This window comes from Balaenoptera musculus, chromosome 1 (assembly GCF_009873245.2).
Source record: "Balaenoptera musculus isolate JJ_BM4_2016_0621 chromosome 1, mBalMus1.pri.v3, whole genome shotgun sequence".
Lineage (NCBI taxonomy): Eukaryota > Metazoa > Chordata > Mammalia > Artiodactyla > Balaenopteridae > Balaenoptera > Balaenoptera musculus.
Window position 1 is genome coordinate 55,850,386 of NC_045785.1, and position 15,699 is coordinate 55,866,084.

The 15,699-nt window shown below is 40.9% G+C and overlaps 1 protein-coding gene and 1 pseudogene across 1 annotated transcript in view; one reads left to right on the forward strand and one right to left on the reverse strand.

Annotated features, from left to right (window-relative positions):
• The window catches only part of JAK1 (Janus kinase 1), a 241,668-nt gene that overhangs the window by 144,811 nt on the left and 81,158 nt on the right, over nt 1–15,699 (reverse strand).
• LOC118898057 lies at nt 1,202–14,215 on the forward strand (annotated as a pseudogene).

Below are 15,699 nucleotides of genomic sequence, written 5' to 3' on the forward strand. Positions count from 1 at the left end.
AGACTAAACAATCTCTAGGGTGTCTTCTGGAAGGAAACAGCAGAGATAACAGAGAAGAGAATCAAGTGGGGAAGGTCAGTCCAGCTGCCTACCTTGCGGGTGTTTGAGTGAATGTCTTGCCTCACCTGCCACTCAAGGCTGTTTGCATTATTTTCTTCACCTGTTAAATTGGGATAATACCTTCCTCATAAAGACTATGCCGAAAGTGAACTAAGATAATGCCAGGCCTGACACAAGTGGTGGGCTTAGTAAGTTATTGTGATTTTTTTTTTTTTTAATCAAGCTGGGCCTTAAAGAACAGGTGGTAGTGATATGAGTGGAGACTGAAACATGAAAGAACAGTATTTCAGGTAAGGCAAAGGGTACAGAAAAAAGAAAGTCAGAAAAGCCCAAGAACAAATCTGGTTGCTTTGCAGGGCTCATGAAATGGAATGAGCAGAGGTCCTTGGTTGAGTTCAGATCCATTCCACTATACCAGGCATTGCACTGGGTCCTGAAGATTCCAAAAAAAAGACCCAGTTCCTGATGTTACTGAACCACGTTTGTCGGAAGCTCAGCAAGCCAAATGCTGAGGCACCAAGGTGTGCAGCAGAGAAAGGGTTTATTCACAAGGCAGCCAAGCAAGAAGATGGGAGAATAAATCTCAAATCTGCCTCCCCAAAGGGGAGGAGCTTGGGGTATATCAGGAATAAAGAAGCAGTGTGGTCTTAGGCATGGGGAAAGGTGAGATAATCAGGTCCCGCACAGGAGTATCTGAATTACATGCTTCTTCATGGCCTGCATGTTTAAAAATGGAGGCACTTGGCATGATCTGAGGGTACAGTTGTTGGCCCTCTGACTTCAAAAGGTTATTTATGGGACACTTGCACAGACCCAGTTTTAGGGTCAGTGGTCCCAACCAGTCTTAGCCAGCTGGAGCTCAAACTAAACTCAGCTCACCCCAAGTTCCTGGAAAACAACTTGGGCAAACATCTTACTGTTTAGGCTATGGGAAGCTTGGAGGGTATGCAATTTGCAACAAAATAATTAAGGCTTGCTCAGTGAAGGCAGGCTACAAGCAGAGGGGTTTTTTAGCAAGCTGTGAAGACAAGCTCAAGAATTTCTGTTAGTTACCAGTTTCTGTTAACCCTATGGGACACGGTTTCCCTGACCTCTGGATGCTCACAGTGTAGTGGAGGAGATAGATAAGCAACAATTCAGTATGATTCATGCTCTTCTAAAAGTGATCAAGAGAAGAACCATGAAACCCAGCCTGAAGAAATCAAAAAGAAAAGAAGAAGCTACAAGTAGCAGGTAAGTTACAGGAACCAGGGAGAAAGTGGCACATTCAGGCAGTAATAAGTATACGCTGTGTGACTGGGGAATAAGAAGAGATGGGCCTTATGCAAAAACTTCTGCCCAAAATAAATAGTGTGTTTTTGAGGTATGTAAGCAGATTTTTATTTGAGAAGAATCACTCCAGGGCAGGGTTTCTCAACCTCAGCACTACTGATATTTGGGGCCAGAAAATTCTTTGTTATGGGGGGAGGGTTGCTGTCCTGTGCACTGTAGGATGTTCATCAACATCTCTGTCCTCTAAGCACTAGATGCCAGTAGCCACCCTCCACTCCTCCTCCACTCTCTTCCCCCTCAACTCCCCAGCCCACCTGGTCCACTTATGACAACCAAAAATGTCTTTAGATATTGCCAAATATGCCTTGGGGGACAAAAATCATCCCCTTTGAGAACCACTAATATAGGGATAATGTGGAAGATGGATTGCAGGGCAAGGAGATTAATCATATAACATTGTAGAGCTTCAAACTGCAAGTGATGAGACTAACATCTAAGGCAGTGGACCAGGGAGGGATACTGAGAAGTTGTCAAAAACCTGAGGAGACAGAATAGACAGTGGGTGATGACTGCTTAGATCTGGGTGCTGAGGCAGAGGAAGGAATTTCACATGATTCCCAAATTCTCTAAATTAGTCGACGAGTTGACCAAGGATGCCACCAACTAAATTGGGCGAGGAATTCAATTTTATGTTTGAAAATAGAAAAGCTTTTAAAGGTTACTCTATAGGGAATATACAGGAGAGAGACAGAGAGAGAACAGTGTAAAAGGAGGAATAAACATATCTCCTTCAAACATGTCATGTGTAGCAAGAAACCTACAATCTGCTACAAATATTCATCCAAACTGAACCAAACTAAATGTAATGAAGTAGAAGCCTCTTATTAGGAAATTCTATTAAAAAAAAAATCATCCAGCCAGCAATCATACATACATAGGTTTCACACATAAATTTTCATCAAAAGAGCATCTGCTCACCAGTCTTTCTCTGCAAAAGCTGTTTACTAGATTACAATGGGAAAATATATTAGATTCAAACACTGAGGTTTGCATTTAAAAGGTTATACTGAACAAAACTAAACTAAAATACCATTGTACAAATCATAAAATTCTGGAAACTAGAAAAGAGAGGCAAAATCACCTCTAATTTTCTTGCAGTTATTTTTTCACTAGGGATATTATTAATACAAGCATAATCATGGTGTACATGTAATTTTGTAAATGTTTCCTTAAACTTAATTTATAAGCATTTTACTTATAAATGCCTACTACAGAAGTTTCATAACTAATGACTTTCTCCATGCAAATAACCTAAATAATAATTAAATATATAATATTTAGATAATACCTTAAGAGGGATTCACAGAAATGTAATTATTGAGTCAAATGGACTGCATAGTTTTAGATTCTTGATTCATAGATTCATATTGGCAAGTCAGTTTCCAAGAAATTTCCATGAATTTACACTGCCCTAAAAAATGTACACAATGTTAGGTTTTGTAACAATGGACATTTTAACATTTTAAATGGTTTATAACTTTAATGTTTTATTAAAAATATACCTTGTTGCTTTAATTTTGAATTTCCATGATTGTTAAAGAGATTAATAATTTTCCCCATGCTTTCTCACTAGTTTCTGTTTTTCGTGTTTCTTTTAATTTACCAATGTGTGTGCCGGGGTGGGTAGGGGAAATACAGTCTGTTTTTGTTCTTGTCCACTATCTACTGGGGTCATAGTATCTTCTATCAATTTGTAGTAATAGGATCTTCAATTAAAATAGCAATAGTTTTTCTGTCATGCTTTTGATATGTATTTTTTCAGCATACTATTTGCTCTTTAAAAAACTATGCTTGTGAAAGTTTTCCGTTTTCTTGTAGTTAAGCACATTGAATTGCTGTGGGTTTTGGGTTTGTTGTCTGTCTGCTCGCATTGTGATATCGCCTGTGATTCTTTAGGAAATTATCCTCTCTTTTTAGGTTAAATAAATGAATACAACAAATATTTGGTGAGTACCACTATGTACCAGGCACTATTCTGTCCTGCAAATACAGCAGTGAAATAATACAGAAAAGGTTCCTAGTTGGGGAGGATAGCTGAAAACAAGTAAATGAATAAATAATTAAAATAACGTCAGTAGTGATATATGCTAAGAAAAAAAAGAGATTTAAGGGATAGAAAGTGAAGGGAAATGGCATGTGTTCATTCTATATTACTCTAGGTTTTATATAGCTAAATATTTTAAATATCCAATATTTAAACCATCTACAATTTCAGTGGATGCTCTGAAGTGTCTAAAGTGCTTTTTTTTTTTACAATCAAGACTGTCATTTATGTTGAAAATATAGTATTCAATAAATGTATGCCCTTCATTTAACAATCCCTCTCCCTCATCCCACTCTCCAAAAAAAGGATAAGTAAAATTAAATGTTAAATCTTTTACCTCGAAACTAAACTTTGATGGTAACCGGACAGATCTTCTTCTATATGATCTCTGATGCACGAGTTAGGCTCCATCTATGATGGGGAAATGATTACACTTACAAGAATGAGATCCTTTTCCACTGCTTAGTACCGTGAATACACCAGACCACTGAATATACTTACTCATAAGGATAGACTGAAAGGAAGAAAAAGAGTCTGATTAAATGTAACAGGAAGGAAAAGGAAAGTATATAATTTTTTACTTAGAAGGAACCATGCATGACATGTAGTAGGAGATCAATAGATATTTGCTAAAAGTTTAATTCAACGAAAGAAAAAAGATGAAAGCAAATGAATCATATTTATGCTTATGAATGTGCACTTTATTTAGTTATTTGGCTGTCCCGTGTCTTAGTTGCAGGATGCAGGATCTTTTTAGTTGTGGCATGTGGGATCTAGTTCTCTGACCAGGGGTCGAACCCTGGCCCCCTGCATCAGGAGCGTGGAGTCTTAACCACTGGACCACCAGGGAAGTCCCTGAATGCACACTTTAAAACCTTTTCAGACTAAAATTACTGAGGGGATACTGTCCAGAATAGAACTTTGATGTCTCGAGGCATCACACATTTGATACAATATTGATTCTGCCCTCAAATTATTGCTTGAGATAAACCTTGATCTGATTTGAACTGTCTCAGCCCACTCCTGTAAGACCTGAGATCCTTCTTCCTCAGATACTTCGACTCTCATGAGATGATAACTCTGCCCTCAGCCCAACTGTCCCATGGCCTAGTCGTAAATTTGACTTTGGAGTAAATGTGAACCTAAGTTTGAACTTCAGCTCAGCTCTGCCACTTCCTAGCTGTGTGCCCCAGGCAAGTTCTCCTAAAATAATCCTTAGTTTCCTCACATGTAAAATTGGAATAATATTACCCAGTCCATTTACCTCAATAAATGATTATGAAGGTTAGGTAAGAAGGTGTATACAAACTCACTATTCCAGCCACATTACAGTGCATGGATGGCACTTGATTAGCTAGTTACTAGCTGAGGAGCATGTATTAGTATAGGTCCATCAAGAAACAAGTACGACAGTGTCCGTCAGCAGATGAATGGATAAAGAAGATGTGGTATATATATACACAATGAAATATTACTCAGCCATTCTTAATGGTTTAGGTGAATGTTGTATCCTTCAGGCCTCCCATGGAACATAATGCTCTGGTGAGTCTTCCATAACATTGCCCTTCTAGTACACCCCTCCAACTTCTTAATCCTTCCTCTGCCTCCTGCCAGGGCAACTCAGGCCTCTCCACTTCACTCAGGCTTGGCCATCACTTCCTCCAGGCTTCTAACAGCATCCCATAGTGACTTTGTCTCAACCTCTAAGGTCCCTGCTAAAGTAAATCCTCTGTCTTGAAAAAGGACCCTTAGGTCTGAGCTCCAGAAATATTTATCTTCTCTCTCTTTTTTTAAATTGGAGTATAGTTGCTTTACACTGCTGTGTCAGTTTCTGCTGTACAGCAAAGTGAATCAGCCATACGTATACATATAACCCCTCTTTTTTGGATTTCCTTCCCATTTAGGTCACCACAGAGCATGGAGTAGAGTTCCCTGTGCTATACAGTAGGTTCTCATTAATTATCTGTTTTATACATAGAAGTGTATATATGTCAATCCCAACCTCCCAATTCATCCCATCCCCTTTTTCCCCCTTGGTGTCCGTATGTTTGTTCTCTACGTCTGTGTCTCTATTTCTGCTTTGCAAATAAGATCATCTATGCCATTTTTCTAGATTCCATATATGTGTGTTAATATACGATATTTGTTTTTCTCTGACTTACTTCACTCTGTATGACAGTCTCTAGGTCCATCCACATGTCTGCAAATGACACACAATTTCATTCCTTTCTATGGCTGAGTATATACTTCTCTTAAGCAAGGTTACTTACCACTTATGTAACTGATTACGTTTCTCCCTTTGACTGTTAGGAAGCTCAGAATCAAATTTTAGTCATATGTGTATAATATATAGGAACTTATAACACATACTTTATATACTATCCTCACAACAGCTTCATCTTTTCTTTCACTTATTTTCACTTCACACTGACTCTTCCACTTGTATTTATTCACTACACTATCCGCTCAGCACTGTGCTAGGTACATATATATCATCTCATTTAATCTTGGCTTCCCCTGTTGTGGGCTCTTGGGCAAGATACTGAATTTCTATAAGCTTTGATTTCTTCATCTGTAAGTGAAGATAACGATAATGTCCACTTCATAGGGTTGTCACGAGGATTAATAATGATCGTTAACATCACTAGTTATTAGAAGATACTCAAATGTTTTTGCCTAAAAAAATTAAAATGTCTCATATAATTATTTTACAAGATGTTAATGTAGTAATGTCTGAAAAGATAAACATCAGTTTATCATAAAAACACTCAGTATACAGAGAAGAATAAGTATTACTAATCTTATTTATTATGGATTTAACCTAATGATTTCTGTGGTTCCTGTAATTAACAGCACTATAACAGAATCAATAAAGCTAAGTTATAATGAATGTTAACACAGAAGGGCTCATTTATGGATTTTTTTTAAATATAGGACAAATGAGATGATGGCCACCTCAGAAGGCAGTGAGCCCAAGGGTACTTTACTACAAAATTTATTCAGTTTTACAGGAATATCAGATTGCTTTAGACTGACTTACTAGCTATAATAATGAGGCTTATTCTACCCCAGGGACTTAGTATACTGCATTAATAATGAATACACTTTGAAGAAATGCTATTCTGACAACCAAGCTTAGTGCCCTAGAAAGACCACTGGACCAGAAAGCAGGAAACTTGAAAGCTAAGTAAGCTCTACAACAGCCTACAGAAGCATAAGGCAGTCTATTTAACCTCTCTGAACTCACATTTCGCCTGGGTTAGATCACATGATCTTCTGCTGCCTGCCAGCCTCAAAATGCTATGCATCTTTATTTCTTAACCTCAAAGTAGCCATACAAAATTTACTGGCCAAGAAATCAGATTTGCATTTGAAGTGGAAAGCCTAAATTTATGCCCAAAAGCAATAGGAAGATAAATTACAGCTTAACAAGAATTAGATTTGATTCCTTCCTCATTTCTAATTTTCTGTTTCTTTGGTAGGAGAATGATATCTAGGAATCTTATAATCTCAGAGGTCTATGCTACCCAACAATTCAACTCAATTCAGCAAATAGTTAATCAGTACTAATATTTGCCAAGCACATACTAAGTTCTCAAGTTTCTGAGAATATGATGCAGGACACATACGATCAGTAACAATCAACTGAACAGCCGTGTGCGTTAAGGTACTCTATGTACTCACGCTCAGGCCACTGAGCGTGGCCGCCTCTGTCCAAGGGCGGCCACGCTTCCTGCCCTCAGGGACTGTAGTATGTAGTGAAAAAGGAAAGACATCCATCAAAAAATAAGTGATCAAGTGTCAAATTTGCTGAGACAGGTAGAAAATGTCATAAGATTTCAGAGACAGGACACATCACTGAAAATCCTGGTAGGCTTCCTGGAGGATGAAATGTGAGCAAAACCTTGAAGGATACTGAAAAACAGAGAGAGAAGTGTTAGGCCTATTTAATGGGTACCTATAGCCTTCTCAGAATTGTTAAGATTAGATTTTTATGTGTGAAATGCATTTGTGTTGTCTTCACTCAATTTTAGGTACCATGACAGCAGAGACCAGGTATCATATTTTTATTTGATTCAGCACAACAGATATTTATGGAGTGCCTACTATGTGTCAGGTACTGTGAGTCTAGAGGGGAGGAAAAGTCAAAGAAGAAAAGAGAAAGGAATTAGAGAGATAACTCAGAAGTCTGCCTCTCAAAGATCTGGGTAAACTTGGTTTGAACCCCCAGCCTTTACCTGGCCTGTGGAAGTATAGAGCCCTTTCAAGAGCTGGGTAAATTCCACCGCCCCACGTCTAATGTGTTCTGCACAGTGTTGAAACGAAACTTGGCCTCTTCCTGGTTTTCCCATTAAAGGCACTCCTACAAAGCTGCCTGGGTTTAGTAGCAGTCGCTGGAGATGTAGGTAATTGTGGGGAGGAATCACAGCTTTGCTGCGCTACTGGCTGCTCTCTTCCTTTTCCCTCTGCCCTCCCTCCTCTCTTTTCCTCACTCATTCCATCCCAGATTGCCCCCACGCATCTCAAATTCTCCCTGTCTTAACACAGTAAGTCGCCCCTCCTCCAACAGCCAGGTCCTTGGGTCTCAGCTTTGTGCCTCCAGCACTCCCCAGCCTATCCCATTACACCGAATTTTCCAAACCTAGATGCTTCCATCCCCAAGAGGAATTCTGGCACCAGCTATTAAGAGACAGTGAAAGTTTCTCCACCTTGTTACGAACAGCTAAGTGCACTGGTGACTCTAAGAGAAACCTGAAGTACTATGGAGGGACAGAAGGAGGACGGAGTGCTGGAGGCAGGTCAGGAAGGGTTTCTTGGCCCCTTCTAAGCGGTCTCTCTCTCTCTCTTCCAAATTCACGCAGTATTGATTGCCTGCATCACTCCTTGGACTCTTGCCCTCTGCTGCCTTCTATGGTTATTTCTCTTTCTATCTGTCTGTGTGTTTTGTCTCCCGGACCAGATTTTTTTCAGCTTCAACACAGCAGCTTTTCCCATTCCTCCCCAGAACTCTCATGGGTATAATAGGCCTCACTGGTGGGTCTGCTGAGTCTCAACCTGTGGGGGCTGTATGATTTGCCTCATTTGACACTACCGTCCCTAAATTTCCCCCCAAAAGGCCACCTGGTAGGAGGTTTTTTTTCTTTAATTAAAATAAACTCTAAGAATATATTGATTATTTAACCAATTTGCTTGAGATGTCTGGAGATGCTCATTCATGTTACACCGACCAGCAGCTGAGAAGGACTAACCTGTATTGAAGTACCCCTAGGGACCAGCCACCTGCTTCAATTCTCACAATCATCTTTTGAGGTAAGATTAGGGAATTTACCAAAGGTCACACCACTACAGAGCAGGAACTAGAATTCTAACCCAGGAATACCTAGCTTCAAAGTGCCCATTCTTTCCACTACCCCCATCTCTAAAATAATAATGCTCCTTTAGAGACATCTCTAAAAATAAATAACGTTTCTGTATTAAAAAGAAGAGCGGTTATTCACTATGTTATAAACTAAACAAGACCACCCCAATAGTTAGGGTCCTGGAGTAGTAGAAAGAAGTTGATTCCATAAGCTTGAACAAGTGGTTTCACCTTTCTGAGCTTCAGGTTACTTATCTGCACACACACAATCTCACGGAGTTGATGTCAACACTAAATTAAATTCTATATCTATATAATTAATTATATATAATTAATAATGTAATTAATTATATATATATAAAATACCTGGTAAGCAGTGTTAAGTGGGACTGCTTTTCCTTCTACAGAATGTAAAATGGGAGTTGACACAGAGGTCTGACATTCAGCTTAGTTGGACATGTGCTTTTTTCACTGGGTTAACACATTATTTGGGAGGGGCATTAGCTGAATCACACAAGAGCATATTAATCACTAACTCAACATCAGCCGACAGCAACCGCAGTTCTTGGAAGTAAATTCCCACTGCTGTCAACATCCTTCGAAGTCCTTCTCCACATTAACTACCGCTGCCTCCTAAACAAGGTACTTTCAGATAATTGCTAGCGGCCCAGGTAGGTGGTAAGAGGGTTTAACGTACGAGCACTGTAAAATGGGAGGAAGTTTTGGGAGGCTGGTGTGGGGAGATGGGACCACTCTTCCCAGGCCCTCAACTATACCAAGTCCAGCTGGCTTGTGTTTCTAAGAGCACAGACTCAGCACTGAATTAGAGCTGGGTTTTAGTTCTACCCATTCCTAGTTATGTGACTTAAGAGTTTTAAATTTCATTTTTCTCATCTGTAAAGTGGGGATGATAATTTCTATTTTCTAAGGCTGTTGTGAAGATTAAGTTAAATAATGATTTTAAAGCACTTAGTACAATATCTGGCACATTATAAGCCCTTAAAAAGTTGGTTATTTTTTTATTATTAACAGGGACCATAGCCTTGAAGTTCTAAGATGCAGGGCAATAAAAAAAAAGGAAAGAAAAGAAAGGCTCCCTGTTGCTGAAGGATCAGGTTCAATGGCACAGTCAGGCACACAAAATCTACCCTATCTGGCCCCAAGCCTCTGCTTTACACAACGGTTACCTGTACACACTCTGCGAAAACCTCCTTAACTTCCAGAGGCAAGCAGAATTCCTCCTTTAGTTTCCCAGAGTACTTTGCATATACTTTTGTACTTTCCCTTATCACAATATATTCTATTTGTTTGCATATCTGTCTCCACTCTACCCTACCCCATCCCAGGCTGTGAGTTTATGGACAATGGAAACCATATACCATCTTTGTATTTGCAGCCATTAGGCACTCTGTAAGTCTTGGTTGGATGCACGATGGATGGATAGATGGGTGGATAAGGAACATGGGACAACAGTGACTTGGTAAAAGAATTGGGACAAGGTACCCAGGGAACAGGGCAAGACAGTCTTTGCTTCATAAATGTTCCTAAGCCTGGGTCTGAGCAGAAGTCTAGAGGACATGACATTGGCAGAATTGTTTGCCTGATGAGGTGGTTGGGCAATCTATGCCTTCTAGGGAAAGCATGAGCGGGTGGTGACTGCTGTCAAGACCAGTATCAGGCAGAACACCTTAGTTACCAGGGAGCCAAGGCAGGATGATGCCTCTAAGTTTTCCAGCAGCCTTCAAGGTTAACATGGTTAAGCAATTAGGAGTAACAAGTTTTTCCAGGTGCAGTCAATTGCCAGCAGGGCAGACGGACTTGTGGACAGAGACCATCTGCCCTGTGATTATGTTCACTGTAAACAATGATACAGGATCTAGAGATAGTAAGGGGATATGCAATGTGATTCCCACAGAGGACAGACCACCTGAAGATAACATTTCAAAGTACCTAGAATATAAATTATTTTAGAACATAAGGCAATAGAAAGGGAGATTTATATCTTGACTTTTCAGGAATCATTCTATTTTCATTTTATTTTATGCTTTTTGTTACAGGCAACTGAAGTGATAATATTTCATGATTGACCATTTATTATGTACTTCATACTTTTTAAAAAAAGTGATGTACTGGAGTCAGCTCCCACTGGCTCATGAGAGCATACTGTGTGCATTTCTTCTCATCTCCACCTTAGATGACTTCACAATGGTATCTTTAAATCAGCCATGGCAGGAGTATTTACACCATGGAAATAGGCAAACACTACAAATCAGGGTTTCCCACTCCCACCTTCTCTAAGAGCTGACTCTTTTTTTTTGGCCGCACCACACCGCATGTGGGATCTTAGTTCCCCGACCAGGGATTGAACCTGCGCCCCCTGCATTGGGAGTGTGGAGTCTTAACCAGTGGACTGCCAGGGAAGTCCCCTAAGAGCTGATTTTTAAACCTTTACCAGCACACCACTGGCTTTACAATAAATGATCCCAATTAATACTCCCAACGCACCTATTTTATAGATGGGAAACTGAAGTTTAGAGAGGTTAAATAATGAAAAACTTATTACAAACTTTTTGGTGGCAAAAGCAGGATTAAAACTGACACCATCTGCCTCCAAAGTTGATGCAGTTAACCATGATGGAGGGAACACTTACCAACTCATTCTGGAAGGCTAGCATTACACTGATACCAAAGGCAATAAAGACATCACAAGAAAAGAAAATTACAGGTCAATATCCTTTCTAGATGCAAAAATCCTGAACAAAATAGTAGCAAACCAATTCCAACAGCATATTAAAAGGATTATACACCATGATCAGGTGGGATTTATCTCAGGAATGCAAGAGTGGTTCAACATAAGGAAATTAATCAATGTAATAAACCACATTAATAGGACAAATGTAAAAAAAAATTATCTCAGTTGTCACAGAAAATGCATTTGACAACATCCAACAACCTTTCATGATACAAACATTCAGAAAACTAGGAATAAAAGGGAACTTCTCTAACATGATAAAGGTCATTTATGAAAAACCCACAGCAACGTCATAATAGTAAAAGACTGAAAGCTTTCCCCCTAAGAGTAGGAACAAGACAAGGATGCCTACTTGCATCACTGCTATTTAACACTAGTTGAATGGTGCTATTCAACACTAGTTCTAGCTAGAGGAAGTAGGTAAGAAAAATAAATAAAGGGGAAACAAACTGGAGAGAAAGAAGTAAAATATCTCTATTCACAGATGTCATGATTCTACATACAGACAATTCCAAAGAATCCACAAGAAAGCTACTAGAGCTAATAAAAAAATTCAGCAGGGTTGCAGGTCACAAAATCAACACACAAAAATCAGTTGTGTTTCAATACACCAGCAATGAACAATTCAAGAAGGAAATAAAGAAAGCAATTCCACTAGTATTCAAATAGCATCCAAAAGTATAAAATACCTAAGAATAAATTTAACCAAGGAAGTGAAATATTGTACACTGAAAACTCTAAAACATCTGTGAAAGAAATTAAGGAAAACCTAACTAAATGGAACAACATCCATGTTAATGGATTAGAAGACTTCAAATTGTTAAGATGGCAATACTACCCAAAGTGATTTACCGATTCAACACAATCTCTATCAATATTCTAACAACCTTTTTTTCAGAAATGAAAAAAACCCATCCTCAAATTCATATGGGATTGCAAGAGGCCCAAAATAGCCAAAATAATCTTAAAAAGGAAGATCAAAGTTGGAGGACTCACAACTCCTGATTTCAAAACTTACTACAAAGCTACAGTAATCTAAACAGTGTGATACTGGCATAAGGATAGACATATAGACCAATGAAACAGAATTGAGAGTCCAGAAATTAAACCCATACATCTATGGCCAATTGATTTTCCAGAAGGGCTACTTTCATTCAATGGGGAAAGAGTAGTCTCTTCAACAAACGGTTCTAGCACAACTGGATTTCCACATGCAAAAGAATGAAGTTGGAGCCTTATCTCACGTCATATACAAATATTAGCTCAAAATGGAACCATAAAACTCTTGGAAGAAAGCATAGGGGTCAATCTTGGTGACGTTTGGTTTAGCAATGGATTCTTAGATATGACACCAAAGCATGAGCAATTAAAAAAAAAAAAAAAAGATAAGGACTTCCCTGGTGGCACGGTGTTTAGGAGTCCGCCTGCCAATGCAGCAGACACGGGTTCGAGCCCTGGTCCGGGAAGATCTCATATGCCACAGAGCAACTAAGCCCGTGCACCACAACTACTGAGCCTGAGCTCTAGAGCCCGTGAGCCACAACTACTGAGCCCACGTGCGGCAACTACTGAAGCCCGCGTGCCTAGAGCCCGTGCTCCGCAACAAGAGAAGCCACTGCAATGAAAAGCCCGCGCACCGCAATGAAGAGTAGCCCCCGCTCGCTGCAACTAGAGACAGCAACAAAGACCCAAAACAGCCAAAAAAAAAAAAAAAGATAAACTGGGTTTCATCAAAATTGAAAACTTTTGTGCATCAAAAGATATTATTAAGAAAGTGAGAAGAGGCAGCCCAACTTTCTTGGCTGGGGCAGCCGCCACCACCACAGGGCCCAGCTGAGCACACTGGGCCACACGGTGCTCTCCCCAGCCTGGTTCCTCTATCGCCCTGCTATGCAGCACTGGGCCCCAGCCATTACCTTTGAAAGCCTGGACATCAAGTACTCACTGTGGCTTATCGGTGAGGAGATCATCAGCCATAACACCCAGTGGTTCTACTTCAACCTGCTACGGCCCCATTACATCTTGGGCCTCCTCATAGGCCATCACATCTACTTTTCAGCTCAAATCCACCAAAACCTTACCATTCAGCCCTACACCATCTCCAGCCATGATGAAAGGGCTTTAGTGGACCTGGTCATCAAGGTTTACTTCAAAGACACCCAGCCCAAGTTTCCCACTGGAAGTAAAGATGTCCCCATACCTGGAAAACAAGAAGATTGGAGACATCATTGAGTTCCAGGGCCCAAGCTGGCTGCTAGTCTACCAGGGCAAAGGAAAGTTTGCCATCTGTCCAGACAAGAAATCTAACCCCATCAAGAAGTGAAGTCTGTTCACATGATCACAGGAGGAACAAGCATCACTTGGATGCTACAGGTGATCCGTGCCATCATGAGGGACTTGGATGACACCGTGTGCCAACTGCTCTTTGCCAATCAGACCAAGAAGGACATTTTGCTGCAGCCGGAGCTGGAGGAACGAACATTCCACTTGCTTCAAGCTCTGGTACATGGTAGACAAAGCCCCTGAAGCCTGGGACTACAGCTCGGGCTTTGTGAACAAGGAGATGATCCAGGACCACATTCTGCCCTGGAGGAGGAACCTCTGGTACTCCTGCCTGCCCAACCTGGACCACGTGGGTCACTTCAAGGAGCGCTGCTTCCCCTTCTGATGGCTGGGCACTGGCAGCATCACACCCTGAACACTCACCATGCCCTGTCCTCAACCAGTCCTCCTCTGCCAGTGTTATTTAATGCTGTGGCCCCAGGTTCAGTCTGGCCTGCCTATGCCCTGGGTGGTCACCCAGCTGGGCTGACCTGAGGGGTCCCCTTGGAAGCAGAGCTCTGTTTCAGGTGGGCCACAGCTGGCAAACTTCAGGGCAAGTTCCTGGCTGGTTCTCACTCAGCCCTGTCCCTGTCCTCATGACACTTTGTCTCTCCCTTCTTGCCCTCTTCTCCTATTACAGGGATGTGGCTGCCATCACCATGCCCCACCCAACCCTCCCTGCGGGGGTCCACAGTCTGGAAATAAACATAAAAGTAGGGGCAGCCCAGAGCTGCAGGTGCTGGGACTGCCCCCAGCCACGGTCCTGGGACCTTTGCCTGCCACCCCTCACTGTCTGCCTCAGAGCCATGACTAGGCCTCAGCAGCATCTGATACCACATGAGACAGGTGACACCAAAAATTCCTGGTGGGGAGTGGGGAGGGGTGCTGGGGGTGAAAGGCTACCTCCCACCCAAGGGCCCAAGCAGGCCCCAGCCAGCCAGGAGCTTGGCTCTTCTTGTGTCTGGAGTGGGAAGAAGGTGCTGGCTGAGGGCCCATCAGGCTGGCACATGGGCCATCTTGAAACCCTGGCATTTTCCCCTAACACACCGAAATATTCAGGTAACCTTAGGAGCTCCAAGCTGTCAACTTAGCAGAGTCTGATTCACCATGGGGAGGGGGACTGGGGCAGGGGATTGATGGCAGAGCTCTACCCCATCCTCCTGCCTTCACCCCCAGCATGAAGAAGATTTTGAGCAGCGTCTCTTGTCAGGGAGACATTTTCAGTGGCCCCTACATTGCCTTTAAATAACAGCTATGTTAGCCTCATGCATATCAAGTTTTTCAGAGTTATTTATAAGCAGGAAAAATGTTGAAGTAAAACTTTTTTTTTAACCTAAGCAAATCTTTTTTTTCCTTTTTTTTTTTTTTTAAATTGAAGTATAATTGCTTTACAATGTTGGGTTAGTTTCTGCTGTAAAACAAAGTGAATCAGCTATATGTATACATATATCCCCTCCAGAAGTAAAACTTTGCTAATACAAAAAAAAAAAGTAAGTGAAAAGAGAACCCACAGAATGGGAGAAAATATTTGCAAGTCATACATCTGATAAGGGTTTAATATCTAAAGTATATAAGAACTCCTACAACTCAATCAAAGACAAACAACCCAATTTTTAAAATGCTCAACATCATTAGTCATTGGAAAATGTAACACAGAATCACAATAAGAAACTACTTCATACATATGAAGATGACTATTAAACAAATAAACAAACAACAAACAGAAACAGAAATAACAAGTGTTGGCGAGGGTGTGGAGAAATTGGAACACTCATACACTGCTGGTAGAAATGTAAAATGGTGCAGTCCCTGTGGAAAACAGCTTGGCAG